Raw genomic sequence first — 6,459 nt, forward strand, 5'->3', positions numbered from 1 at the left:
ATGTTGCCTTAGGTAAGTATGTACCTATATCTAAGGCAACAGATCCGATGGACAACTAGATCACGTGACCTGTGGATCATGAATGTCATTCCCATACATTTTTTAATTTTCGAAGCGTTAACGTTTGTAGAAAGAGAATCGACGTGCCAAATGGATACAGCAGTGGCGTGCGTAAGGTTGTCGAACAGGGTATGCACTAGTAAGAAAAAATAATCATCTAATAAGCATTAAGAAAACAACTCTTCGCGTATGTAGTATTTCAATGCATGAATGAAGTGCACTGGGATAGCCTCAAACTGATCAGAAGGTAGCACATACGATGTTAATTTTCGCTTATTAGTTTAGTAAAACATCTTTGTGATTTTAAAGTCGGTTGTATTTTTTGCTCATAGTTTATTAAACCAATTATTTAACCAAATACTTATTTCTCCGCATACTACATACTACATACGAGGCCGACGTTGTATTGGCAGGTGGACATTCTTCTTTCCCTACAACACCTGCCCGCCTAGCTAAGTGTCACGTCGATTCTCTTTCTACGATCGCTAACGCTTCGAAAACTAGAAATATGTATGGGAATGACATTTACTATCGACAGGTCACGTGATCAAGATCTGTCATTTCCATACATTTTTCTAGTTTTCAAAGCGTTAGCGATCGTAGAAAGAGAATTGACGTGCCACTTGACTAGGGGGGCTGCTAATAGTTTGTCAACTCATCGCATGAGAACAAAAAAATATAGATAATAATTTATATTATGTACTTTATATTTTTGTGAAAACGGTCAGTGCCAAGGCCTGTTCGTGACAGAGAATCTAATAACAGTGAGATGGGTGTCATGTCTGTATTTACCTACCCTTTATCCATAATATTTTTTTCTATACCCAACGAGAATATTTGCTTGACTTTTGAATACCTTTTTTACGTGGGAAAATCCTTATGGATACCTTCTCGCCACATGATTTACTTTATTTATGCTTAGACGGTTGAGGGTCTGAATTCTTAAAACCTGCTAACTCCGAAATTCACCACGGTCCAAACTCCATAATTGCCGTACTTACTTATGGTAGAAGCATGAACTGAGAAACTTTCAACGGTTCACGGTCTCTCCGTCTATAAGTAAACAAAAAACGAAACCTATGAATATTTAAATTTTATTAGAATTTGAAAACCTCAATATCATATTATTTACTATTAAACGATATTTGACCTTATCGATTCTGAGATGCCTTACTATAGGTACGACCCAGCGTCAGTTTTTGATAATAGCAGTGCATTGCTCTACTGGGACCGAACGATTATCACTGACAGGTATATTGTTGCCAATAGACCTGATATAGTGCTAGTTGATCGGTCAGTGCGTCGTGCAATAGTTGTTGATATTACTGTTCCACATGACGATAATCTGGTTAAAGCTGAAAAGGAAAAAAATATCAAAATACATGGACCTTGCTCACGAGATTACCTCCATGTGGAATGTTGAGTCAACTATTATTGTTTCGATAGTTGTTTCAGTCAATGGTCTTATAGGGAAAAGCTTCGACCAACAGAAACTTTCGCTTAACTGTTGGATCAAGAGTCGGATACAGAAGGCAGTGATTCTTGAGACGGCGCGTATTGTGAGGAGGTTCCTCACTCTGAAGCCCTGACCACCGGTTGCTTGGGCATCCAAATGTCCCGCAGCGGGAGGATTAAATTTTTAAAAACTATTAATAAGTCTTTAACAGTTTTTGTATATTTTGTATTTATATAACTTTGTTAAAAATTTTAAAAAAGGAGAAATAAATAAATGTGAGACTAAAAACAATATTGAAAGTTTGACATATATATTTCTAAATATACCTACATATTATATAGTTTTTCTTATAATCTTTACAAAACATAAACTTGCAAGGTGTTTCGATTATACTAAAACGAGTGGGACCTCTTAGATTTTTAGTCCGGCAACTTCCCCGTTGAGTTACTGAGGCATTTTTATATTTTGAAGCGTATATCCAGTTGATCAAATTTTCATTTCTTCAAATTCCCATCACGCGCGACGTAGAATGGGAGTGCGATAATAAAATAAGTCCATTCGTAATTTAATAACAGAAATATTGCGAGAACGTCGGCGAATGCATAATGGGGAATAAAACACAAATAGAAAGGCTCTACGATAAATTATATTTTTGAAGCCTGAAATAAATTATATTTTCACTACTCTTGCTCAAAAACACTGTCATATTACCACTCCACAGCGGGGCTAAACAAGCATATTAGCCTCTAGGAGCTAAAGTAATTTTGTTTTTTTAATTCTTGTCTGTTACGAGTACTAGCCTACTATAAAACGGAAGAGGTTTTATTCGAAAATTGAATCATTATAGGTAAGGCTCTTATTGTTTTGAAAAATAAATAAAAAACTTTAAATTGGAAATAAATGCAGCGTTCTTGTCTGTGGAATGCGTTCATTTTTTTATTTAATTTTTATTGAAGACATGAGACATCCTTTACGGTGTAATACCTTTGCCTTTTTCTCATGTGAAAAAAAATAAAATTAAAAAGCAAGAATTTAAAAAACAAATAATACATACTTGATTTATTTCAGAAAATAATTGTAAATTTATGACTGTAACTTTCATATAATATTTCAACATTAATTGTTATTAGTGTCTTCATCTACTGAGAATGGTGATCCTAATTTGGAGATGGATGAAATTTTCAATCTGTTACCATCAAAGTCCAGACGCATTTACTTAAATACTTGCCTACGAAAAATTTAATAAGTGAAGATAACAACAATAAATGGATTCACTTACGAAAGGAGTTTATAAAAACTATTATCTCCCACGTTTACCTCATATACTCGTTATTCAGTAGTCGGAAATTATGTTACCGGGTAAAAGCATCTCCTATAAAATTCAAAATTGTAGACTTTGTACATTTAATTTTCAATTAAATAAATCATTGAATATTGAACTAAACTATTTTATTTTCTCGCAATCGTAGTGAAAAGCAGAGTGTAACACGTGGGGCTAAACCCATTATATACTCGGTTTCTATTTAGGCGGCCCTAGACTTACGTCTCAGGCCCTAAAAATACCTCGTATATAATGGGTCTTTTTAGCCCCTTGTATAACAATCTACTATTATTTGACGGCTGAATTATACAGTGGGTAGTATCCCAGCTTCCTGCTTCTAAGATTGTCGGTGCGATTCCTCTATTTTATGTTTTATTCTTTACAAGTTAAAGGAGGTGAGATTGAAGTCAAGGGCTAACTTGTAAAGAATAAAAAAAACATTTAATTCTTATGTACAAAACACTAAGAAAACAGGAAATCCATCGCGTACCTAACACGAGGTATTTTTAACCACTAACCCATTTTCCTAGAAGCGAGTTTCCATTCAACGAATAAACTTAACCAATATTAGGAAAAATACTAAGTCTAAAAAGACGCAATACATTTTAAATGTACTTACGTAATGCAAATTATACAGTCTGAAAGGCGCTGGGGCCGCAGAGCGCTTGTGTTTGCTAAAGAAATTCGTTTAGTCGAGCCTTTTCCTAAGAATACGGTAAAAGGATGCATTAAAAGGTTTCCAACGTAGATATAGCCGGCTGTAGATTGTGACACGAAGATTTACGTGGTAGCTACGGAAATTCCACCTTAAGAGTGTGCAATATGTAATTTGGTGGTTACAAATGGTTCTGGATCTCAGATTCTGGAAAAGTTAGGAGCCTGATATTTGGGTAAATGATATTTCAAAGTGTTAGCTTCGTTATGACTATACAAAATACACAATTTGCAAAACTTTTCTCGATAGTTTATTTTTTTGAAAAATACATGTTTTGCTCACATTTTGCTTTCAATCTCAGGAAAAGCAAACTTATTTTCTTAAATTTTTGTTTTGTATAGAAAATAAGTTATATATCTTGAAAATGGCCATTTTGTTTTTCGTTATGTTGTTTAATTTACTTGCAATTAGGTAAAAATGGTTTTGGCGCTCACGTCATAAAATTTGCGTCGTGCGTCAATCGCTCCCTGCTTTTCAGTCACGTGAAAGTCATAATTCGGCGTCTCGCTTGCGCTTCGAATTTTATCTATATCGTAACGACGCGCTGCGCGCTCTTAACGACCTCTGTGGTTTTAGATCATGAGGTTCAGGATTCGAATCATGGTTCGGGCAATGAGATATTGAGCGTTTTCTCCAAGAAACCTATACTTATAATAAAACTGTAACAGGTCAAATTCTGTACAATACAGATATTTTGAAAAGTTTAGTTTGAGGTTCTTTCGAGTTATTTATTTTTTATTGTTTGTCTGTCTGTCCGTATTCAATGTTGACCGGGCATCACGCTGAAACTGCTGAATGAATTTAAATGAAACTTGGCACGCTTTGAGACCATAATACATAGAAGGTTATAGGAATTTTGTCGCGAAAATTAAATCAGAAGAGGAAAATTGAAACAGGGATTTTAATCTTGAAGAGTCAAAAGTCATTACCCTATTCCCGTCAATGTATAAGTAATGCAATCCCTTCTCCTATAAGGATAGAAGTCTGGTCCTGGTTGATAATCCAACTAATCACATCACATCACACTAATATTATAAAGGCGAAAGTTTGTGTGTAAGTGTGAAAGTGTATAAGTGTGTTTGTTTCTCTTTTACGCTGCGGCTACTAAAGCGATTTGGCTGAAATTTGGAATGGAAATAGATTTTACTCTGGATTAACACATAGGCTAATTTTCATGCCGGAAAAATCCATGGTTCCCTTGGGATTTGTGAAAAACTGAATTCCACGCGGACGAAGTCGCGGGCGTCCGCTAGTATTATAAACGCGAAAGTTTGTATGGATGTTTGTTACTCTTTAACGCCGCAACTACTGAACCGATTTGGCTAAAATTTGGAATGGAAATAGATTTTACTCAGAACTGCTTTTCATCGCGGAAAATCCATGGTTAACGCGGTATTTGGAAAAAACTAAACTTCACGCGGACGAAGTCGCAGGCATCCGCTAGTGATATCTTATTGTAAAGAGGACGTGAATAAGATTATTCACATTCAGTTAATACTGTGTCTGGAAACTCGGGAAGGTATTATTCATACCAAAGGTCGGGCCGCGTCGATCCAGCCGCGCGGAAATCATACAATTACCTTTTGTTATGTCGCTATTGAAGATGGGGTAATTAATTACATTCGCTCGGAATACCCCTGCGGTCTCAATTAAATACGTGGGGTAAGATTACACAAGGGACTCTTTTAATAATCTTAATTAATGTGTTACATGTTAGTAATCGTCCGTGATTTTGTCTGCGTTGCAAGAGATTACTTTCTACACAGTTGAGTTTGGGTGGAATTTTTAATAATGTAATTAGCTTATTTATTTCCAATTTTTTCGTTTATTGACGCACAATAAAAACTTTTAATTTGCCCATTATAAGGGTGATTTTTTTCATTTAATATCTACTAAGTACGTAGTAAATTTATGTACCTTTTTGTTTTGTCGCTATTGAAGATGGGGTAATTAATTACATTCGCTCGGAATACCCCTGCGGTCTCAATTAAATACGTGGGGTAAGATTACACAAGGGACTCTTTTAATAATCTTAATTAATGTGTTACATGTTAGTAATCGTCCGTGATTTTGTCTGCGTTGCAATATTATTACTTTCTACGTGGTTGAGTTTTAATTTGCCCATAATAAGGGTGATTTTTTCATTTATTATTAAGTACCTGATGAATTACCTACCTAGTAAACTTATGTACCTTTTTTTCATGTCGCTATTGAAGATGGGGTAATTAATTACATTCGCTCGGAATACCCCTGCGGTCTCAATTAAATACGTGGGGTAAGATTACACAAGGGACTCTTTTAATAATCTTAATTAATGTGTTACATGTTAGTAATCGTCCGTGATTTTGTCTGCGTTGCAAGAAATTACTTTGTACACAGTTGATTTGGCTGGAATTTTCAATAATGTAATCAAATAATTTATTGACAAAATCATTGTTTATTGACTAACATTAGTGAGTATTGAAAGGTTTAATTGGCCCATAATAAGGGTGAATTTTTCATTTATTACTAAGTACATAGTAAATTTATGTACCTTTTTTTCATGTGCTATTGAAGAAGGGGTAATTAATTACATTCGCTCAGAATACCCCTGCGGTCCCAATTAAATACGTGGGGTAAGATTACACAAGGGACTCTTTTAATAATCTTAATTAATGTGTTACATGTTAGTAATCGTCCGTGATTTTGTCTGCGTTGCAAGAGATTACTTTCTACACAGTTGATTTGGCTGGAATTTTTAATAATGTAATTAAATAATTTATTGACAAAATCTTTGTTAATTGACTAACATGAGAGAGTATTGAAAGGTTTAACTTGCCCATAATAAAGGAGAATTTTTTCATTTATTACTAATGGCCTAGTAAATTTATGTAAATTTTTTTCATGTGCTATTGAAGAAGGGGTAAT

Source organism: Bicyclus anynana, chromosome 21 (genome assembly GCF_947172395.1).
Source record: "Bicyclus anynana chromosome 21, ilBicAnyn1.1, whole genome shotgun sequence".
Classification (NCBI taxonomy): domain Eukaryota; kingdom Metazoa; phylum Arthropoda; class Insecta; order Lepidoptera; family Nymphalidae; genus Bicyclus; species Bicyclus anynana.